Below are 24,704 nucleotides of genomic sequence, written 5' to 3'. Positions count from 1 at the left end.
AGATCTACCTTAGCTATTACTCTATGTAAAGCATGTGACCCATAATAGGCACTCAAAGGCAACTGCTGTTAGGATTTTCTGGCCTGTTACTAGGAGGTAGAGACTGAAGCAGACTTGCAATTTGTCTCTGTCCTTGGTGTCCAGAGCCTGTCTGTGATGTCATATTGCTTCTACTCACTGCAAAGGAGCAAAAGCTGCCTGAACCTGAAGTTCAACCAGGGCTGATTCAACAGCAAACTCAGTGTCCTCTGGGCCAGTATGAAATTAAAGGAGGACCCCAAACCAATGAAATGTTTCTCTATTGAAATGGAACTTGACCACATATCAAAATCAGTACTGTATCTGGAGTCGCCAAAATCCTCATTAGATGCCGTTTCCTCTTTATTGTTGTTACAAAATTGTCACTTAGCTGCAGCGTTCATAAAGGGGGCTGATCATACAGGGAAGCCACAGTCAGGGAGGAAGCAAAGCAGGATGATTTAGAAGCTAAGAGAAAGAGGTCAAGATCTGTCCTCTTTGGGGGACACTGGCTTAGAGGTCAAAGGAGGCTCTGCTGGTGGCCAGCGGATGATTTAGGACAGGGGTGTCAAACTCATGTTCACTGGGGGCCACATCGGCCTCCCACTTTCTGTAAAAAAAAAACCACATGTAGAGCTTCTTGCCCCTAGCTAAGGAGTAGTGACATTCATACAGTCCCAAAATTACATTCATCCATTTGAAAGCAGCCAGGGGTGGCTGATGTGGCCCCTGGTGAACAGGAGTTTGACAGCCCCGAGTTAGGACTTTGATGTCATGGTGTTTGAGGAGATACCTTCTTTTCCTCCTAAACTCAGCTTTTGTGTCTTTTCTTCTACCCATGAGGAGAATGGCTGTTTCTTGGTGCAAAATGGCCCAGTAACGATGCTAATAGTGATCACTAGCAATTTAAGAATGCAATACTACTTGCAAAGCCCTTCTTACCTTACTTAGTGTAGACCTGCCCCCAAGAAGCTGCTCAGATGCCGTAGAGAGAACATGAGAACGTTGGACCTACATAGGAATTCTTGCGGTCAGATGTGTCATTTATTTCCAGGTGAGATTTCTTCACCTGGGCAGTAGTGATCATGTACTGGCCTTTCAGATCCCTGCGAGGTTTCGGTGTGCTGGCATCCGTGTTTTGTAAACTGTAAAACATCCTGCAAGTGTATAAAATACAGATGGTTGTCTTCCTCACCCAGGACACCAAGGTTTCATGTTCCTCTCTGTGTCTTCTCTTCCTCGTGCCCTTCAAATGTGGCTTTTCCCACTGAGTTGAATGCTTCCTGCCCATTTCCTGCCTCTCCTTGCTACAGAGAGAATTGGCACCCTGGACCTGGTCCCCTCTGCCAGTTGGCAAAGTCCTTAGAAGGCAGATGCTCCATTTCTGACATCACCACCAAAATCTCTCTTGGTTTTCTGAGAAAAGCCCTCCCCTGCCCCTTTCGTGCAAGGGGGCTGACTCCTTTTCCTTCCCTGGTGCTTTGACCCTCCCACTTCTTTCTCCCTCTGGAGCTGACAGTCCAGTCCCCCTCCCCCACCCCGAGTGCGTCTGCAGGAACACCCTCTCATTTCCTTCCTCCCCCCTCCCCTTTTCTCTCTCTCTGACCCTCAGCAGTTTTGTAAATGACTTACTCAGAGACCAAGAGAAAACAAATGAGTGGACAAGGAGAATCCAGTGAATGTGTGGTTGAATTTCAAGTGAATTTTCAGCCTCCCCAAGGATGCTCCGACTGGCAGCGGTTCTGGTTTCCGTGGTGAAGTCTCCGCGAGCCTGTCTGGTTCCTTTTCTTTTTCTCTGCAGATGAGTCTTCCCCTCCGTCATCCACTGTCATGTTTCAGCCTCTGACTCTGGTCTCCATAAACTTATGTGTATTTGCTAAATGGAATTGAATATACTGACTAGTGATACAGGTTCTTAATTGGCTATTTAGAATTTAGGAAAATGGTGGTTTTTATTTTGTTAGTTTTAGCAATCTGAAACCGAATCTCAGTTTTCCATCAGTGATTTTTTTAGATGTCCCTGGTAAAAGAGAGAGGGGCTAATTATTTACTATTAGTGTTTCCCACAGTGCAGCGTTTTTGGAAACATAAGAATTTAAGGTCCCTAGGGAGCATTTAGATGGTTTTTCATTCTGGTGAGAGTCAGATAAAAAATTGCTATCTCTTTATTTGGGGGGTCCAGACCTCTAGAGGATGGGTCATTCTAGAGCTGAGTAAAATTCGTTCAACCACCTTCCCCTCCACAGCTTCTGTGGAAAACACCTGAGAGCGGCCTGACCCAGAGCAAGGTCCCTGTGGCCGCAACCTGCCTGGAATGTGCCCTTGCTGATATTGATCCCCAAAGGGCCTTGATCCCAGGGTGGGGAGTAAATAAGGGGAAGCCAGGGAGAGTCCCCCCAAAGTCCCAACTGCCAGTCTCAATGTCAGTCTCCCCAGGGCGGTTTGTAGCCATAGCTGGCCTTCCAGGTTTCTTGCTTCAGCTGGGAAGCAACTGATAGAGAATCTGTTAGCACGTCTCCCAAAAGGAGTGCTCCCTGTCACCAAGCCCGGGGATGCAGTGATGCCTGGCCGCCTTGGCTGTTCTGTCCTCTTTTATACCCGTGGGAGTGTCAGAGGATGGAAGTGGACTTCCCGAATGCTACGCCTGGCTGATGCCTCTCTGAGATGCTCATCGGGGGCTCTGGGCTGTTTGTGCCCCCGCATTCCTCATTTCAGTGGTCTTCCCACTGCCAGTGGACTTCATCGTTGTCCTGCCCCAACGGCACAGTGAGAAGGACCCCGGGTCAGTGCCGTTTGTCACCACCAGGGAAAAAACAGACCCCACTGGAACTTGTTGTCATCCCACCCACCTGCTCGCAGATGAACACATGTGACAAAAAATGTTTAGAAGGGAGCAGAGGAGATTAATAAGAGGTGATTAGGTAATTAAACAGTGATTTGAGAAATTAAATGGCAATTTTAAATGGCAGTGGGGCAGGAACTTAAGCCTGGACTTCTGCTCACCCATTTTCTCTCTCTGACAAGTAACGGACAAATCGTGGCATAGCGAGGCTTCTTCCTTTTGAAGCATTTGGATATGACGGGCATGCAGGTCGGCCTGTTTCCTGGTGAGTCACAGTGACAGGCTTTGTAACCATCCGAACCTGTTGGCTGGGCCTCGGGGCGCGTCATCCCCAGTCAGTCAGGACGGAGTCACAGCAGCTGAGGAGCTACAGTATCACCGTAGCGTCGTCGATAACAGCAGGATATTCAAAACAGCTAAATATTTATCAATATGGACATGTTGTGCAAATTACAAGGAAAGATGTTACCACCATTAAAAAATAATATTCTGCGGGAATAATTGTTGATGAAAAGATGTTAATATATTAATATATCTTTTTTCATGAAAAAGGAAGATCGTACAATATTGACTATTCTGTGATTGCGTTTTTATCAAAACAAAAATGAATATGTACATAGGAAAAGTGGAAATTGCGTTAACAGTGGTTAATGTTGGGTGGTATTATCATGGAGAGTTTCTTCTTTCATTCATTTATGTATTTTATAATGAACTTGTATTGCTGCTGTAATTTTCTAAATTATTTGAAACTTAGCAACATATAGTAGAGAAACCAATACCTCACCAGTAACCAGGAACAAGACAGCGAAAGCCTTGCGGTGGGGAACTGGTGTAGGTAGGATGCGTCTGATAATGGCACAGCTCAGAAGGCCACTCCGTGGCGAGTGCCGATTGCTGCTCGGCTCTGGAAAACCAGCCAGCCGGCTTAGAGGCCAGGTCAGTCCGAAGACTTAAAAAGGCATCTCAAGACTAAGAAAAAAAGCACTAAGGCACACTGTGTGCTTCTCTCTTGAGCCTGGAATTCAGTTTGTGTTGAGTGTAAGCTGGAAAAGAAAAAGTGTCTCTATGTTCTGAGAGCTACAAGGCCATGGGTGTTGCTAGATTGTTTTCTTTCAATGACTGCAGGGAACAAACGCTGTTGCCAAGCTGGCACCCGTGTCAGATGAACAGAGGGGCTCCCCATTCTGTTACTTCCCTGGCAGTTGGAACATCCGTTGGCTCAGCTGTTTCATGTGTAAGTGCAGAGTCCCACAGGCCGTCTTCCATAAGGCGGCAGCTACCCAACCGTAGTAAATTCGGTGTCAGGTCTGGATCCAGAGCACACTGTGTCCCACTTAAGAAAGTGCTCTGGGTCATGTAGCCAGCAGCCCAGAGATCCGTGCAAATGCATGCGAACCCCAGGGGAGAAAGAGAATGTTTTTCTTTGACCCATGAGCTCTGTTTTTGTCGATTCACAGGGCGGTCATCCCAGTGAGAATCGGGTCCGTTTCAGATAACTTTGTTCCACTTTCTCAGTGGGGGGCCTGAGCATTGACTTGTCTGTGAAGCTACAGAGGTGATTTTAATGAGCAGCCCGTGTTGAGAAGTCTGGTGTGGAATGGTCAGGCTTATCAAATGTATCCAGATGTATAGTAATCACAATATAAAAAGTCTCAAGTGCCTAGATGGGGCTCCTGCCCATCAGCAGGGGTCAGTGCTCCTTGCCGTTGATTCTTCACCGGTGAGGGCAGATCAGTGGCTCGTTCTCTTCCCTGTCCTCATTGTAAGCCATGACAAACTTGCTTGAGATGGCCTCTGACCCTGCAAAAAGACAAACCAATTAATCCTTGTCGGAACTGATCCTGAATTCTATTATCCATAATACTCGTTTTTATCAAATGAGGAAACTTCCCTGATGGTCATAAGCTACAGACCATCCAGTGGGCACCTTAGCTCATGACCTGTTTGCACCACTGGTGCTGGACTCTGAAGTGAAGCCAGACAGAAAGAGAAGGAAAGGGCAGAGTCAGACACACGGTTGGATACCTACTGTGCACCAGGAATTGATACCTACTGTGCACCAGGAATTGCTTTCAGAGCTAGGTATTTATTTTTACTTAATAAAACAACGATTTAGTTTGTTTCTGTTTAGCAAATTTCACTGATTCATTTCCTACAGTACTGGGAATAACAGTCCTTGCCATTTTTCAGTTAAGGAAGTAACGTGAGGACATTACTTTGCCAGGGCCATAAGAATTGCAACATTTAAACCCTGGTCTTCCTGCTTAGAACCTGCCAAATGTTATGCAGACTGAGTGAGAAATCACACATCCCCAGCACCATGCTGAAGGGCAGTCCCTGCAGACCAGCTGAGGGAGGAGGGAGGGAGGCTGAGAAGTCAAATCGGCCTCCCTTGCATTCGTTGTTGGCCACACAACCACTGCTAGTGTTTCTGGCTCGTTTCCTTTATTTCTCTCCTCCTGTTTCACTTGGTGTGTAGAGAGGATGGTGGCTGAAAGGGTAGTGCTTAAAGAGATAAAATCTTATTTATACAAATAACTTTTTCCTGAAATACCAGGCTCCAAAATTAGCTACAGCTTTCATCAGGTATTTCTTTTCAGAGATTCTCATTGTTGACTATCTGTTGCAGGCTGTGCGGGTACTTGAAAAGGTGTCGCGTTGCCTGTTACCCTTGGATGTGGTCCCGTTTTGTAATCCATTGCTTTCAACTGTCTATCATTGTGTTCTAATGACCTTACATTTGCAATGGGCGACCAGGGTAGAATGGTGGTGGTGTTGTTATTGGCAACAGAACTGAAATCTGGGCTGTAAGTGGTTTGTGGACCATCCATAGCTTTATGTAACCTTAGAGAGAGGTTCGTTTGTGAGTGAACAACTGACATGTACTGGGAAGGTGATACCTCTCAAGCTGCTGCCTAATTAACAAAAGCTTTGTCTGTGAACCCAGGATCTAAAGCAGAGGGGCCTTAGTGCAGATGAACACACATTTGCTCCCAACTACACGTTTCTCACATTTTCCCTTCAAAACCCATTGCTTTAAAGACATTTTATCCAGGTTGTTGTTTTTTTCTAACAGAGATGCATTCCTCTCTCTAAGTATTTTCAACAAAACATCTGAGGTTTCAGGAAGTAGTATCCTTCTCCTATTTAAACCCTTGCCCATTTGTACAGTGTGGAAAGGAAATGCATAGCCAGGTGTTTTTTTTGTTTTTTTTTTTTTTTACCTAGTGAAAAACAGTAGGAAATACGCTGAATGTATAGAACAATACAGACAGTTATCAGGGTCCGTTTAAAAGGCAGCGTGTGCTCATTCTTCATGAACACGGTTAGTAAAGGTGAGTAGTCCTCTCCCTCATCTGCTTGCCTTTAAAACAGGCCTTTTGCTCCCTGAGGCTCCTGGGTAAGCCGGGATCCAGTTTTACAAAGCCTTTGGAGAAAGCCTTGAATTCTCCATCTCTAATCTTTCCAATGTCTTCATGTTGTGTTCTGGTCACCCTGATAAGAAGCAGACGTTTCTGGGAAATTGAAAAATTTTCAGTTTCACTTTTGTTTCTCTTCCCTTCACAGCCCTTCTCTTAGGGCAGTAAATAGATCAGAAACTGCAGGGAGGCCCAGGTCAACCTCTGTTCTCTGACTTGCACGCTCTGACCCACGTAGGTGGCATTTCCCATTAGGGTTTGGACACACTTACGAAACGCCACACGTGGGGAAGAGCCAGTGGATTTGACTTGAGAAATTGGGAAGAATGTGGCCTCGCCAGTTTGTGTCAGTTATGAAAATCTAGGTTAGCACAGGCCATTGTCATCAGACAGGCCTGGACTTGGTTCTGCATCGGTATGTTGATAGGCATTTTGCGGTTTGAATAGCAAGGCTAGGTCAGATTTAAGATCTGATTTACCTAATACTGGAAAGAATTCCAGCCTGCCAGGAGATTCTCACAGGACTTTTTGTGTTATCAAGATTTGAACAGTTGATTTTGATTTCTTCAGTAAGCTGTTCCTACTTCTTAGACGAGTCACCTAAAAAGTTTTTCTTGGTGGTTTTTATTGTTATTATGGTTCTCCTCTCCTCAGAGGTGTCGTTCTATAGAGCATTATCTAGGTAGTCCCTGTGTTCTAGACCTCAGCGATCTTTTAAAGCTGTTCTCTTTAGGAAGGTTAGTTTCTTTAGGCAGACAGGAGATTCCACCAGGGAGTTTGAGGTTTCACACCCTGCTGGGAAACTTTGTGGAGAGGAAGAGAGACCTTCCCTCCTCAGTTCCAGGATCCCTTCTTCCTGTGTCCATTTCATCTCTGGGACTGGGGTAGAGTTCTTGGCACGAAAGATGCTAATAGTTTTCTTTCTGGAAATCTCTGTGTAAATGACAACTTCTATGGCCTTCAGCTCCCCTAAAGCCAGCTAACGGGTAGATTGATATGTTTTTTCTTGGCAGGAATGGAAACTCCTTTTTTAAAGGAGGAAAAAGCATGTTGTGCTAAAGCAGCGATTACTATGGCAACAGGTACTCTATACGTGTTAGAAAAAGAAGGAAAATGCTCTCACACTTCTCTAGAAAGGAAGAGAACAAAAATCTGTTTGCAAACTTTTTCACATATCCATAAATATGTATTGGGTATCCATCATATGCTCTATATAATCTTATGAAAGAGTATAGCAAAAATTTGATGGTGAAATTGTCATTTGCTTTGTTACAACTACCTCTGTTGCAGAAAACCACAAAAAAAAAAGAGTATACGTCCTATTTTATTTACTTTTAAAATTATTGTTGTTCAATTACAGTTGTCCTAATTTTTATATCTTAGTTAAATTTCATGCCTCGATAAATCCACATTAACAAAAGCAAACATCTCATTAGTTTAGTGGGCGTGAACCCCTAAAAGGGAACAATTACTGCCCCCCAGCATGGCAACTTTCTCCCCCACCCTGCCCCCCAGAATGCGGGGATTTGCATAACATATGTTGCATCTTAATTGGGTGACTAGTTCTTAGTGTTTAGGGCAGGGTTACTCAGCCTAAACACTGTTAATGTTTTACCTCAGATAGTTCTTTGTTGTGGGGCTGTCTTGTGCATTATGGGACATTTAGCAGCAGTCCTGGGCCCTACTCACTAGATGCCAGTCGTGTCCCCCAAATTATGACAACTAGAATTGTCCGTAGACATTGACCCATGTCACCTAGAGGTTAGATGGCCACTGGTGTACCATCACTGGTTTAAAATAACCCAGTTGTGTTCTCAGAGCTTGTGATACCTAAAGCAACCCACTGCCACACCAAGGGTGAGGTGCGTAAGTGCAAACACGGGCCTTTTCAGCCTCTGGTTGTTAGGATGAGTTAGGTGATGACGGTCAGTGAATTCAGCCTCAGTTCCTTGTCTGATGACAGCCCATGAAATGAATAAAACCACTAATATTTGTAGCTGTGGTATTTAACTGTTACAAGGTCGATTTTTACAAATCAAAAAACACAAGGATAATATTTCAAGTCTTTATCTCTTTCCATTCAAAAGTTATTTCCCAATTGTTGTTTGCCGGGAGCATCTTTATATGTGTTTATGTGTAATTGGAAAGGGTTTACATAAATTAGAGTAATACCCAGAATTAAGACTTTACAATGGAAATGAGAAAATAACATCATAATATTTTACTGTAGTTGGGTGTGCAGATTGATTTAATGGACTGAAAACCATTGAGGTAAAAGAGGACAGATAAACATTTGGAGCATGGAAATCCTTCTTCTGGTCCCATAAATGTCTTCTCACAAATTTTATTTGTGAGATTTTGTTACATTTTACTGCCAAAGTGGCCACAAGGAAAGACTTGTAGGTTTCCTAATGCACATGCTCAGAAAATTGACCTTGGAGAACAATAGAATATTCTCAGATCATGTTGGGATTTCCCCCGCCAAGTAAGACAAAACTGTGAGGGCGGATTGGTGTTCCAATCATCACACTTTCTGAGTTTTCAGAAAGAATAGAGGTGATGCTAGTGTTCCTGTTTGAGATGTTGTGATTTTGTTCTTGACACTTTATAATCCTTGAAAAGGAAGTATCAAATGCTGTAAAAGATTAGACAGTTTACATATCTTCTTTAATTTGAATGAGTGTGTATGTCCAGGCTACAGATGAAAGACTGCAAGTCAGCCCCGGCACTGATCTGATCATCAGTCTTTTCTGCTCTGGTTTTGCCTATTGAGTCATGCCAGCAAAAGCATATGCATTTATGAGTTTACTCTAATCTTTGGGCTTCTCACCAGGCACACACAGTAAGTATTTAACTGCATGTAGGGTAAGAATAAGTGAATCCAGAGGAGAATGGTGTAATCTGCCTCAGTGTTTGTAAACATTAATGACAAAACCCTCCTTTGCTGTATAAATCATAGCCATGATGCTTTTCTTGTTCTCTTGCTCATTTTATCTTTTTCTTTAATATTTTGAGCACCAGCACTTCAGTACCAATAACCAAGGATGAATGTGAAGGAGGTAGACAAGGTAGAGAAAATCTTGAAAAGTTTTGGAAGTTTCAAAGGTGTTTTAGCAAAAGCACAGCACATTCTGTAGCTTTTTGGTAGTTAGTAGTTACCTACAACAATGGATGCCAGCTTGTTATATCACGGTATCCAGGATATGACATAGTGTTACTCAGATGCACGGAGTGATTTTATTGTGCCCACGTCCATCAGTAAATAAGCCTAAACACTCAGATGTCCTAAATTTATCAAGGCATTTCTTTTCCTTCCTTGCAAATCTTTATTAATAGTGAGGTTTCTAGTTGTTTTGTTCTATTTAGATACTCTAATGAGATATTAGTTTCATCTAGATATTAGATACCAGTTCTATTTAGATATTTTATTATTAATATCCAGTTGCAAGGGGTAGATAAGATGACCTCTTGCAATTTTCTCGAATCTGAAATTCTCTGATGAAAAGATCTTTAGACGCATGGATTTCTATTTTAGAGACGACAAACAGCAGTTTGCTGGCTCCGCTTGAGGACAAAATGAGAAGAAACGGCGCTGAACTGCATCAGGGCTAATTTAGTTCAGCTCCGCGTGAGGACATCCCAGTGGTAGGGACATCCAGCCACGGGATGATATTGGCGGTGGTGGAGCCTCCCAGCGACAGGAGGCTGAGGGCGCCGCCTGAACACGGAGAGGCCTGGCTCTGACAAGTATCTGGTGGATAAACCTTTTTGCTCACCTGGCTTCATTTCATCAGCCGACAACTGGTGCCAATGCTCCCTGCGTTTCCTCTAAAGTTCAGTAATTCTCGAGTCTGGGACTCAGAGTGCCATTGTGGAGGGGGGATGACTGTTGCATGGCTTGGCTCCTGTAGTCCCAGAAGATGTTGGAATATAGTCTGGGGAAGAAAGAACACGAAAGCCATGATGTTCTCACAAATCTTGAGACGTTCACAGGAGAAGCTTTTGAGGTTGCCATCAAATTCTGAATGGATCTAGGACTACTTGTACACTGAGTATGGGGAGAGAAGGTAGGCTGTGAGCTTCTGGTTTAACCATCAGCCAGAGCAACAGGATTTTCTGAAAATAGGTGATTGGAACTTTCAGAAAGGGTTTCTTTCAAAAGGATGCCTATTGGATGTGAGGGCGATCTGGCTGCGACGTCTGTCACCCCATTGATTGCCAGGGTTGATTCGGCTGATCTGGCTGGCTAGGCGGGTGTCCCCTTCCTCCCTCACTGATCCATGTGCGTCCCTCCTGAAGCTGCGCGCTCGGTCGAAGAGGACGACCTTCCCAACTAGAGGAGAGGACTGGTCTTCGGTCAAGGGTATACGAGTAGCTGCGCTCCCCTGCTAGAACCTCCAAACAAGCTCTCAAAAGGATGCCTATTTCTATCTATTCAATTACCTTAATGATACAATGGCATTACTTTCCCATTTTGAATAATAAAGAACTTTTCCTCAAAGCAGCCTTTCCCTGAAAGTGGAGTTATTTAAATGTAATATTATATATGTGTTAGATTTAAAAACATATCTTATAATATATCTACATATATTTTAAAGGCCACTAAGGACCCTTGACAGGAAGGATTAGTGGAGGAGCACTCTAAAGAGTCACATTTTTTAAGTTAGGAAAAAAAAGAACAGGAAGTAAAAACAGCTTTTGTAAAATGGTCTGTCTTGTCAATACTCTGTCTAGAAACAGTTTCATAGCTTGCTAGACATGCCTCAAGGTAAATCCACAGTGTCATTTGGTGGCTTCCAAATTTACTGTTTGTCTCTTCGGGCAGTTGCCTGCCAGAAAAGAGAAATGCTAAGAAAAGATAAAACGTCTATCAAATTGGTTAGAGATCTTTGAAGAAATTTACTTTCTTTTTTTAAAAAATACATTTAGTTGATTATTCTATTACAGTTGTCCCATTTCCCCCCTTCATTCCCCTCTGCCCTGCACACCCTCTCCCACCCACATTCCCCACCTTTAGTTCATGTCCATGGGTCGTACATATAAGTTCTTTGGCTTCTACATTTCCTATACTGTTCTTACCCTCCTTTTTTCTATTTTCTACCTACCATCTATGCTACTTATTCTCTGTACCTTTTCCTTCTCTCTTCCCCTCCTATTCTCCTGTTGATAACCCTCCATGTGATCTCCATTTCTGCGGTTCTGTTCCTGTTCTAGTCATTTGCTTAGTTTGCTTTTGTTTTTGTTTTAGGTGTGGTTGTTAATGATTGTGAGTTTGCTGTCATTTTACTGTTCATACCTTTTGTCTTCTTTTTCTTAGATAAATCTGTTTAACATTTCATATAATAAGGGCTTGGTGATGATGAACTCCTTGAACTTGACCTTATCTGAGAAGCACTTTATCTGCCCTTCCATTCTAAATGAAAGCTTTTCTGAATAAAGCAATCTTGGATGTAGGTCCTTGCCTTTCATGACTTGGAATACTTCTTTCCAGCCCCTTCTAGCCTATAAGGTCTCTTCTGAGAAATCAGCTGACAGTCTGATGGGGACTCCTTTGTAGGTAACTTTCTCCTTTTCTCTTGCTGCTTCTAGGATTCTCTCCTTCATTTTAATCTTGGCTAATGTAATTATGATGTGCCTTGGTGTGTTCCTTCTTGGGTCCAACTTCTTTGGGACTCTCTGAGGTTCCTGGATTTCCTGGAAGTCTATTTCCTTTGCCAGATTGGATAATTCCTCCTTTATTATTTGTCGAAATAACTTTTCCACTTGTTGCTCTCCCTCTTCTCCTTCTGGTACCCCTATAATTTGGATGTTGGGATGTTTAAAGATGTCCTGGAGGTTCCTAATCCTCTCCTCCTTTTTTTTTTTTTTAATTCTTGTTTCTTCATTCTTTTCTTGTTGGATGTTTCTTTCTTCCTTCTGGTCCATGCCATTGCTTTGAGTCCCAGTTTCCTTCCTATCACCTTTGGTTCCCTGTACATTTTCCTTTATTTCACTTAGTGTAGCCTTCATTTTTCATCTAATTTGCGACCAAATTTAACCAGTTCTGTGAGCATCCTGATCACCAGTGTTTTGAACTACGCATCTGATAGGCTGGCTATCTCTTTGTCGCTTAGTTGTATTTTTTTCTGGAGCTTTGTTTTTTTGTTTGGGCCATTTTTTTTTCCTGCTCCTGATACGTAGTGAGGGGCAGAACCTTAGGTGTTCCCCTGGGTGGGGTAACCCACGTCACTGGGTTGTGACACTGTATGTGAGGAAGGGGTCCAAGAGGGAACAATGGCACTTGCTCTGCTCTCTGCTGGATTTCAGTCACTTCCCCTGCTTCCCACAAGCAAACTGGGCCCTTCTGGTGCTGGTTCCCAGGTGGGTGGGCTTGTGTACATTCTAAAACCCTGTGGGTCTCTCCAACCACCTCTCCTGTGAGGCTGGGAGTTTCTCCTGTCACCTCAACCCCCACAGGTGTTTTTAGTCGGTTATTTGAGGCTTTATTTCCCTGCCCTGGGGCCCCAGGTTGCACAGTCTGTCCAGCTCCCCACTTGTTTCTCCTGGTTTATCTGCACTCGAATGTGGGACTGCCCACTATGCCAGCTGCCACCTTGCTGTGAGTCCTCTCTATCCAGCCACCCAACTCCGCCCCTCCTACCGGTCTGGATGAATGTGTTTTCTTTAACTCCTTGGTTGTCGGACTTCCATACAGTTCAATTTTCTGTCAGTTCTGGTTGTTTTTTGTTTTTAAATTGTTGTCATCCTTCTTTTGGTTGTGCAAGGAGGCACAGCGTGTCTACCTATACCTCCATCTTGGCCAGAAGTCTCAGTTTCTTAAGAAGCTTATTTGGAATAATTTCACCAAAGGGTTCAGATTAAGAGAGATGCAGACTAAAAGGTGCCTGAGATGAATGTGATGCCTCACACTGTTAAAAGAATTGGTGGGTGCCTCGGTGGGCTTGTGGTATATGACAGTGGCTTTCCCCCACAGCGTGAGCTGTCTCTAAGGATGATGTGTGAGCAGACGCCTAGATCACTGGGTGGTCTGTTAAAACACTGATTGCTGAGTCCGAATGATCCCCAGAGCTTATGACTTAGTCAGTCTGGAGTGGTGCCCCAAGAATTAGCATTCTAGCAAACTCTGAGATGACTCTGATATTGCTGGCCCAGAGAGCATTCTTGGAGAACTACTGGGTTCATAATTATGCTCCTGGAACTACTGTACTTTGCCATGTATAATGCATCCTTTTTTGGCTCATATTCTTGAGGGAAAAATAAGGATGTGCATTATAGAAGGGTAGTACCTGAAATACCTTACATCTGTTCTTGTGTTTTGTAATTATACATAAACATATATACATATATACATTTTTGTTACATAAAATTTTTATACCATAATGTGCTCAAAAATAAATGCTAAAACTCCTTTATAATACAAAAACATGTATCTAAATATAAATAAATAAAGAATTGAATTAAAAAAATTAAAACAAAAAATTTTTTTCTTGAACATTTGGACCAAAAGCATGGATGTGCATTATACACAGCAAAATATGGTATTCGGAATAATTAGAAGAAAGTATGTGAGAAATTGCCATAGGTTTTGGAAATGAGGCTAATTAGCCCCATTTAAGATAACATCTTGTTCACGTTCACAATTAGAAACTTTAAAAAAAGTGGTGAATAATTATGGTGCTAAGCCAAGAAATAGTCGCAAGATGAAAGAACCTCCCCTTTAAGAAATGCCAATAAAGAAAACAGGAGAAGATTAATCTGTTACTTACACGGCATCTGAAAATGTGGAACTTTCTGGTAATACTTTACTAGTAATACTTTACTACAGTGACTACGTTGTGTAATCCAGAACTTTCATGAAAGTGTTTCTTTCATTACTATGTCCAACAATAAATTATATTTATGTAAGGGAATATTACATAGACGCTGAAAAGCATGGTGAAGAGGAATTTTGAATGATGTGGGGAGATTGTTCATGACGTTGTTATGAACAACATCCAATGGACACTTGGGTAGAATGCTCAAGTGTGTGTATGTGTGAGTGTGTGTGTGTTTGTGTGTGTGTGTGTCTATAAATTGAAGAAAGTAACCAGGTTATCAGCTATGTGTGATTTTAAGAAAACTGGCTTATTATAACAGTAATTTTCTACATTTACCAAGTTTTTGAAGTTTCTATAATAAAAATTTCTGTGAAGATAATTTCTCATAACTTGAATTCCTCTTCTTTGTTCCTCTCCACCTAGTTGGGAGACCCTCTGCCTGACAGGGGGCTTGGGAAAGGAACCGCACTGCGTGAATGTGGGCTGCTTCCATTGGATGACATGGAGCAATCAGTTATTTTAGATGAGACATCAAAGTGCTTTAAGAGGTGGACTCATCATTTTTGGTAACTGATGCAAAGACTTTTGTAATCATGTTTAGTCCCAGCTGAACTATAGCAATTTCCTTTGCTAAAAACTTACATTTAATGGTAACTATTTGAAGTGTCTGTTGTATATATCAGGGTGAGAAAACTGTGGTAGCTTAGGTTAGATTGTAAATAGGAAATATCGTGAATTCATGGATTAAGATCGTGAATTCATGGATTAAGATCACCACCAAAGGGTTTAGCAATTAGATGTTCAGATCACCCTTTTAGTACCCAGGTCATTCACTGGGGGGCTGGGAATAAGGGATTCAGGTCACTCTCTTGGGCAGCTTAACACAGAGGGGGAGAAATCCTCACTATGCTACGATCATTGATCTCTACAAATTGTCAATAGAATCCCTGTTGAATAAGTTTATCAACAGGATCAAACGTGAAATAGTATTTTACGTAAAACTTCAAGTCATCATTGGAAACATTCTGTACATATATAGACACACACACAATTTAGCAAAAATATATATGAAAATAAAAATATAAGAATCTGCATGATATACATAGATAAAGATAGATAGATCTGATATATAAGTTTTATTCACTTTGAGTTATCATTTGATATGGCCCTGGCTTCTGAATAAACAAGAAATTTAGAAAATGAAACTGTTCAACAGAACTTGTCGGAACGCAGTAGGTTTACCAGGAACATTAACCAAGGTGACATGAACTACTCATGATAGTACATGGCACTGCTTAGCATGATTTTGTTTTGACCACTCTTATCAGTAAATGATCCTAAGAGTTTTAAATAGGCCCTTCTTGTGGTTTAGGATCTTGAAGTCAATGTTGGAAAAGATGTTTTGCAATATTTTCTCTATCATCATAGTTTTTTGCAATACTTTGGAATGAGAGTTAAGATACTACTGAGATAAATGTCATCTTCTATGAAGGGTACAGAAAGAGCATGTTATTTAACAGCAAACATATATTTTATGTTTACCGGGGACACATATATTAAAATGATTCACAAAACATTTTCAAAGTGTTTCTAAATTTTGTAGCAACTCAAGTTCAAGGTCTTTATGCATGTATTTACACTTTCACATGGAGTGCTCTAATTACTGTCTTTAATAGCAACCCCTAAAGCAAGTTATGATGATTTTCAAGTAGCTCTACTCATCAACAACACAAACATTTATCTGGCCTAAGAGGGAGCAGTTTTCATGGTGACTTTCTTTGAAAAGAGGTCATATATTTTTCAGTCACAGTTTGGTGATGTCCATCTGAGACGCGTCCAGGGATTGTGCTTTCGTCAATTTGGCCAAATTGATTAATTAGGGTGAGAGAGTCCCCTAGTTAATGGCCTGTCGATCTTAACTAATTCTTAAGTATCCTAACTTAATATACTGCTGCTAACAGTCTAGTTCAGCATAATCAGCCCAGCTCTTGTGTTAGGAAAATGCAGTGATGAATTCTGTGGGGATCCTGTGTGCAGAGAAATAGCAGTGAAGGTCAGATGCAACCAAGCTGGAACAAGCAGCCCCTCTTAGGTAGATTGGCTACAGACCTGTGTATCTGATTTCATTTCGATTTGCAAAAATGTGGAAAGTCATATTTATTTATTTATTTATTTATTAAATATTTTATTTACTTATCTTTAGAGGGGAAAGGAAGGAGAGAACTGGCCTGCAACCCAGGCATGTGCCCTGACTGGGAATCGAACCATGGTTGCTTGGTTCCCAGGCCCACGCTCAATCCACTGAGCTACACCAGCCAGGGGGAAAGTCATATTTAAATGTTAGACACTTCAGCCAGTGTGTGAAAGGCTTGTTTCCTCCCACCTGGACCCCTGTGGGTGTCAACTCCATTATTTCAACTAAGGGAATGTATCAAGAGAGGACACATGTTTTTATGAACAAAAGCCATGGGGAATAACAGGTTCTTTAATTCATTAATTATTCAGTCATTGGGTAGGTACCTCGGATTTGCCAAGTGCTGTGTCCCACACTCTTATGTCAACACGCTTATAACTACAAGACAATAGATTGTGCCTCAGTTGAGATAAAAGCAAATAAAGTATAGTATTCAGCAAATATTCAAATAAATCAATCAAGAAGGACATACAATATAGTTGAGTCCCTCTAAGTCTATACCTGGTAGTTGATCCAGTTAGCAGAAATTTTAAGTAACTTTAGACATTTTGTTTTAGTTAAAACAAAAGTACTTTCATTCACTGATATTTTAATAGGATAACGTTTTCCCCTAAGGGAGGGCCCACCGGTTGTGGTCCTGCGTCTCCTTTCCTGCTTATACCACACCCACATGTGCAGTTCTCAGTTTTAGTTTCCCGAGAGATGCTTGCACGGCAGTCCGACCACAGGCATCGTTCATATTCTCCCATCTTTTACAACTGTCTTGCCTACATTAAATTAGACACTTCTTTAGGAGAGCAAGAACTAGTATTGAGTATTTACAAAGCATTCTCCTTGATTTTTATAGGAATGATGTCATTTCAAATAGTCATACTTCATTAGTTTATGTGATATTTAATCAAATTATGTAATTACAGTAACAAAAGTGGCATAAACACGTTTTGGAATTGTTATTCCCCAACTGACCCTTGGTCACTGTGCCTTTCCACTGTCCAAGAATACCTGGGAATAGTCTACTATGTGCAGATAATATGCCATGGAGAGCATTAAATTCACCATCAAGTTCATTGTCAATCCATCATGAAGTAGAGATTGATTGGGAGCTTCTATTGTCAAGTTCTACTGAGTACCTACGATGTACCAGGCTCTGTGGAAGGCCGTTGGGTTTAGCCTGTCCTGATGGATTCACAGCCTAGTGAAGAAAGCAGGTGTGTAAAGAAATAATTTCAATATAGCATGAAGCACTAGTGTAGAGCAATGGGATTCTGACATTGTGAAGGCAAATTAGACTAACTGTATGGAGACAGGAAGAATGGGGCACAGTAACAGACATTTGTTTTGGAATTTTGGAAATGCATAAAATGTTGTCAAACTGAAGAGGGAAAAATTCATTCTAGAAATATGGGTTGAGGATTCACAGATTCATCTCCAGGATACTAGGCAGCCTTTTATAATCACTTGAAAAAATATTTAAAAGGAGCGTTAGGGAAGGACAGGGAGTGGAAAGCTTAGCTCCATCCAGCTGTATGTGTGGGAGGATGTGATGGATTGGGGAAGGCTTCCTGGAGGAGGTGACAGTTGAAGGTTCATTGTGCAATAAACCATTTCAGGCAGGGCTGCTGTGATTGCAGAGCACAGCCCCGATCAGAATCACAACCCCGATTCTGATGTCTGGAGCAACATGGAGGTTGCCGACATGGTTATACAACCCAGGAGATGTAGCCAGTGGGCTCCGTGGGAAATGAGCTTATAGGAAACAGAGGTTTATGGGACCTCAGATTCTGAATTTCTTTATTTGGGAAAAACTTTACACTCCGACACTGAAGGGTCTAGAAACTCAGTGAGTCAAAGCTGAGGGAGGAAAAGAATTTAGCATGTCACAGAAAAAAAGACATTTTTACTGCCCTATTTTGGGTCAGATAAGCAGGGTGATTTGTTGAAAAGTAGCACATTCCCTAAAGAAGTAGGACACCTGGTAACCTTTATTTTCATAGAAAGACCAAATTTGGCCGTAGCCAGAATAGTAATTTCTGTTTTCCTGAAGTTGTCAAAAGCCCACCCTGATCCAGTGTAGACCCTCATTACCCAGAAAATTCTGTTAAGTATAATCATTGAAATTCTAATAAGCGTAGCAATAAAATCATTCAGGCGCTCCTCACTGGCCACGAGTTACTCTGCTTCCTTTGTGAAGCTGGCACACCGGGCTCAAGTGCAGCTGACAGACCCACTTGTGCAGAATAATTAGTGATGACTTCAGTCAGAACTTCCACAGACCAATTAGAGGATTATCTAAACATCTGTCCTACACTCCTTGGGTTTAAAAAAAAGTGGGGTGACACAGATCTTTTTTTTCTTTATGAAACTTTTTGTGAACATTACGGAGTACCACAGAGAGAGTGAATAAGTCACGTGTCCATCGGCCGTCAGTGCCTACCGTCCTGACACTGTATGCAATTCCTGTCATTGATTGATTCCTTTTCAAGGGTGTTTTGTCACTAGACTGTGGAAGGAAGGACCTAATATCCTTGACATACACTTGAGTCTAACTCCTACTGCCTCTCAGCATGGCTCGGGGGCCCTTGACCTCTCCAAGGGTCAGTTTTGTTATATGGAAAATAAGTACCAGAATATTTGTCTGGCTTACCCGTTAGTATTGCTATTGAAATAGAACAACAAAAATGCTTTGCAAACTGCAAAGCACTAACTAACTTAAAAGCATGAATATGCAATGTCGTCTGCCACTCGTGGACATTGTGATGCCATTACAGTGCCACACACTGGGGTGTGTGGTATCAAGCTATGTAAACCAGATTTGAAATGGTTTTATTAATAGTCACATCTCAGACAGCAAGAGATCAACTAGAATTCTTTCCAATAATGTTGCATGGGCAAAATATTTGACTGAGTTGTTAAGCTTGTGTTGTGGGATCGGTTTTACATTAAATTTAACCTGAAAACCTGAATAGATATTTTTGGAAAAAAAATCAAGTCACCTCTATTAGCTAAAAGTTGTTGATCATCCCAGAAGCTAGGTAGTCACAGCAGAGTAGTTGCCAAGTGTGGCCCTTTGCACAGCAGCGTCACCTGGGGCTGAGATCAGAAACCCAGCAGAGAGGGTCCACCACCCACGCTTTAACAAGCCCTCTCAGTAGAGAAACCACCGATACTGGAGTAAATAACAATGGGGGGTTTAAGCATCGGCATCTATGCATTTAGTCACTCAAAGAAATGCTATAAATAGCATCTGTTATTGTTATAGGGAAACGAAGCAACCAGACACCGAGGGATTCTGGAGTATGAGGTTTATTATTAACATGCACGGGCCCAGAGGAGTCAGTCTCCAAATTCTGAGCCCCGAACAAAGGATTCTTGGGGTTTATATAGTCTACGGGGTCTTCCTGTCTACGTGGCAAAGCGGGATACAGAAGCAGAATGCGGTAATTAGTTCTATCTACGGGGCAGAAGCAGAGTGCAAAGGCTAAATGTGAAAATTGGTTGTATCTGCGGGGGTGCTAGCCCCAGTCCTAGTGACTATCCATCCGGCTCTTTGCTTTTCCCAGATGGCCTTATTGTTCTCCCAGGGCGCCTGGGGTCTTGGGTGGACAAAGGTTTTCCAAAGCTTCCCACATCATTATGGCCCGGACACTCTTCTAGGAACCGGAGGTAGAGCAGTAAAAAGGATGGACAAAGAGCCTGCCCTCGGGGAGTGTGTAGTCTGGTGTGTGTGGGGGGCAAACAGGAAACAGACGAACAAGTTAGTGGTGTGATGTGAAGTGGTGGTAAGTGTGTGATGACAAAACAGAGCAAGGGAGTAGAGCTTTAGAAGACTGTAATTTTAGAAACTGTAATCAGTGGTTAGGGAAAGGTAGAAGAGGGTAAAAGGGAGATAAATGATGATGGGAGGAGACTGGACTTGGGTGGTGAACACACTGTGCACTATACAGATAATATATTATAGAACTGTACCCCTGAAACCTATATGATTTCATTAACTAATGTCACTCAATAAATCCAGGAAATAGTAAAAGAAAAAAAGAAAGAGTAATCAGAGAAGACTTCTCGGAGGAGGTGACATTTGCGTGCAGCCTCAGTGCATTGGAAGGCAAAGTCATTTTAAAGAGGGCAGTGAGGGAGCTGGGCCTGGAGAATTCAACAGGCGTGGGGGAGGCGTGGGACACCAGGCAGTGTTCTCTCCCTGCCTCTGACTTCAGCCCTTTTCCACGTATCTGATCCATTCCTCTTTCTCTGGAAACAGGACTCTGCTTCTTCTGATTTGGATTGAATTTAAAACTCCCAGTAAAGAATGTGATTTTCCCAGGCACTCCTTTGGACAAATCCCTTTCTTGGCTTCCTGCCTCCTTCACAGTGAACGCTCCCCAGACCTGGCCTCTTGCTGCCTCCCTTTGCCACTCAGGCCCCCTTCGCTCTTCCTTCCTCTTCTACTTCAAGTCTGTCTACGCCAGCAGAGCCTTTGCATTTGTTCTTCCTTCTGCCTGGAGCAGTTCTTTTCTAAAAATTGTCTTGATTGCTTCCTTCTCTCCTCCAGGCCTTTACTCAAATGTCACTTCCTCCAAGAGGTTTTCCGTGAGTCTCTGTAGATACAAAATGTCTTTCCCTGCACTTTCCCCTTAACACTCCTCACCATCAAATACGTATTTTGATTGTCTTGTTAATTGCCTGTTTCCCTTTCATCAGAATTTAAGCTCCATGAGATTCTATGGGGCTTTTTCACTACTTTACCAGCAGCTTCTAGAACAATGCATAGCACATAGTACAGACTTAATAAAGATTTGATGATGAATGGATGGATGCTGAGAGGTGCAGGGTAATTTTCTACAAAGCCTATGAATCAAAGGTGAGTTTTGATTGCGAACCTAAGACGATGAGGTGGGTTATAGTTGGATGGCGTCAAGGATGTTTCAGTTGGCTGTGAGACAGTCTTAGTCTTCAGCCAAATGGCCTTGAGGAAGTCACTGAAACTTTCTGGGACTGTCCTTTGTCATAAGGAGAGGGCGGTAGAAGCAGAGCTGATTGAAGAGGCCGGGAGAGGAGTAAATGACATCTGTGATGCTTCCAGCTCCTGCTCTCTGATGCAGCACCTAGAGCTCAAAGACCAGACATGTGGGACAGAGTGTCTCATTTTCTATCTAGAAATCTATTTAACTGTACCCGAGAATAAGCAGTGTGGGGTGTGTGTGTTCCAATGCATTTCGAGCTCTGCTCCAGAGCTGTTTAGCCTCTGAAGCGCCCATCCCAGAGGTGGCGCTTAAAGCACTTCAAATATCTTTCTCATAATTCATAGGTATTAGTTTTGTATTGGTGCATAACAAATTAGCAGAAATTTAATGGCTTAAAACAACATACATTTATACTTCACTATTTCCATGTCCGTTAGAAAACCATGCAGAGTTCAGGGTCTCTGCTCAGGGTCTCACAAGCTTGGAGTCAAGGCGCGTTAGCCAAGGTGAGGGTCTTACCTGATGCTTGGCATCTTCTTGAAAGCTCATGTTGTTGCTGGCAGAATCAATTTCCCTATGCACATAGACTTTATGTTGGTTTGAGTATTCAAGGCCAACAAGCGAATCTCTTTGAGAATCTTTCAGTGAAGGCTCATATCCTCTTTTAAAGAGCTTGTCTGATTAGATTAGAGCTACCCAAGAAAAACTCTTTTGATTGACTTAGGAACCTATAGTACATCTGGACAGTCTCCTCACCTTAGCCACCTCACGTGATCTAGTCTTGGGAGTAGCATCCTGACACCTTTGCCATATGCTATTGGTTAGAAGCAAGTTACACATACTTCTTATGCTCAAGAGAAGGGGATTACGTATGGGTCATTGGGGGTCATCTCAGATTTCTGCCTATCGTACCAGAGTAGAGAGTTTGGTAATTCTCATGAGACAGAAGAATAACTTTCTATTTTGGAAATTAGAAGTAGTCAGAATATTTGGCTGGCAGAGAGATTGCATAGGCTCCACGGGGCCTTCATTAAGGGTATAGATGAGGGGGAAAGGCAGAACACTGTACTTCAACAATAATTTTTTTTTAAAAAGGATGTGTGGAAGCTATAGGTTTACAGTGCCTATTTTACAATGCCTGCTTATGAATAAATGTTGAAGTTTTGTGGAATTTAGTCTAATATTTGCTTTCATGGAAAAGACCACTTGGTAGGGAAATTGTAGGTCTGCCTACATAGCTACTTACATAGCTATGGTCTACCTCTAATTTCATGTGACCGTAAATATTTAACAAAATATTGGGAAGCAAATTGGCTTAGCTCAGTCTACTTAAGAAAGAAATCATTAGTGTGCTTCCATTGTACATCGTCACAAGAGTGAGGTTGCTAAGAAATATTAGAAGGCTAGGTTAACAGTTAAGTCACAGATTTATGCAGCAATTAGTGAAGCTTTAAAATAGCATGATAATGATGGAAAAAATGTACTCCTGGGACACTTTTAAGTTGGAAAGTCTGCCTCTTTATTCAGTCCTAAATAGCTTGCTTAAAAGGGTCAAACTGTAAACCTCAATGTCTAAATACATATAGTGGCTGAATTTTTCAGTTGCTTCAGTTTTAAAGGGATGGATTTAACCTTATGTAAAATCTTTAGCACCTTTAAAAAAATAATTGGCTAGGAAACTCTTTCTTTTACATTTTATTTATTTATTTTTTAAAGATTTAAAATTTTGTTTTGTTTTTAGATAGTGGGAAAGAGAGGGAGAAAACCATCAATGTGTGGTTGCCTGTTGCGCACCCCTCCCTGGGGACCCTGGCCTGCAATCCAGGCATGTGCCCTGACTGGGAATTGAACCGGTGACCTCTCCCTTTGTGGGACGATGCCCAACCAGCTGAGCCACACAGTCCGGGATTGACTAGAGAACTCTTAACAAAATTTTTTTATTCTATCTGTGCTAATGATCCTGCAGTCATATATTATACACGTAAGGTTAATGAAGGTGTTATAGTATTTGATACCATATTTGAAAATAGAACATATAAAATCCTTTAAAAGTATCTGATTAAGATATCTCTTTAAAGTGAACTGCACTTTGCCAAATGGATATAAGTTCGTTAGGTAGAAAATACCCTCTGCTCCAGACTTTATTGTTTTAAAATTCCCTGGTTGGGTTGAAAACAAAAAGAAACCAAATAAAGCAACCAGAAGAGAAATATTAGCAATATTTTGAGCTAGTTGTGTGTTGAATTCATCCAAACCGAAGGTACTGATTGATTGCTGAGTATTTGCTGTTCTGTAACTCCCTTAGCCTTTCCCCATTTTTGTTTGTTTATTGTGTTTTCTGGTTGTTAATTAACTGATTGAGCATTCCTTCGATCTCTAAATTTCTTTAAAATATCAAGTGTGTCTTGTGACTACCATCAGCTGCAAACACAGCATCAATTAACTCACCAAAACAGTCTTTGGTGATTAATCTGTAATGACAGGGTTGTTCTCCCGACTGATTAAATTCATTATCAAGCAGCCAGAGGTATATGGCTTCCCGGGGAAGATTTATTGCTCTGGAACTACCTTTCTGCCTTGTACTGATGAGGCTGCATCTGGTAAATACGAAAGATGAAGATGCGAGGTGCTCCTCCAAAGTGGCTGGTCTGTTCTCTCAGTGCCTCAGCTCCAAAGAACAAAGTACGCCCTTCAGCATGCTCGTATGTCGTCTTTAGTCATTCACAAAGCATTTGAAACTGGTTTATTACCACAGAGGCGGAGTGACGGGTCTCCACGAGGGTCCTGTCTGTGAGTCCTGCCACAAAGGTGATTGTCCTTGTTCTTTCCACAACCACTCTGGTACATCCCACCACAAACTGGATTTGGATAATAATTTTCTAAATGGTTTTCTTGCCCACTCTCCTCTCGATAAGCCTATCCATAGTGAAATTAATCTCCCTTTTTCAAAATTTACAGTCTATAACTCTAAATTACACACACACACACACACACACATACATACTCAAGAATAGCCATAGCCTTTTTCGTATCTAAATTTCATTCACTCATCCCACTTTTACTTTACTGCTTTTCTATTTACCTGAGTCCAAAGTGATTTCTCTCTTCTCCTTACCTGTATGAGTTTTGGCATTCAGAGAGCACTTTCTGTAACTTAACATTATTTCTGATAGTTGTTTAGAATCTTCAGTGAACTTCCGGGTGCCTGAGAGTAGAGAAGCCCAGCCTTTTGCTTCATTGTGCCCTGTGTTTCACGCTGGGTCAGGCAAGGAGTCACTATCTGTAAACAGTGCCTCTCTCTTAGATTTCTTGGAAAGATAACATAAATTTATTTAATCTATCAAGTTTCCTTCTACTTCATCAGCTCCATTCTCATCTGAAGATAGGTGAAAGAGAATACCTAAACCCACTGAGGTAAAATGCTGTTAGGACAGAAAGAGAGAGCAAATAATGGAT

General features: G+C 41.9%; 1 protein-coding gene across 12 annotated transcripts in view; it reads left to right on the top strand.

Annotated features, from left to right (window-relative positions):
* Positions 1-24,704, top strand: part of SLC8A1 (solute carrier family 8 member A1) — a 350,756-nt gene that overhangs the window by 101,971 nt on the left and 224,081 nt on the right. The gene's annotated exons all lie outside the window — the stretch shown is intronic.

This window comes from Artibeus jamaicensis, unplaced genomic scaffold, assembly GCF_021234435.1.
Source record: "Artibeus jamaicensis isolate MK-2021 breed Jamaican fruit bat unplaced genomic scaffold, CSHL_Jam_final contig_465, whole genome shotgun sequence".
Taxonomy (NCBI): domain Eukaryota; kingdom Metazoa; phylum Chordata; class Mammalia; order Chiroptera; family Phyllostomidae; genus Artibeus; species Artibeus jamaicensis.
The sequence above is the reverse complement of the archived record's forward strand: the minus strand, read 5'-3'. Positions and strand labels throughout refer to the sequence as shown.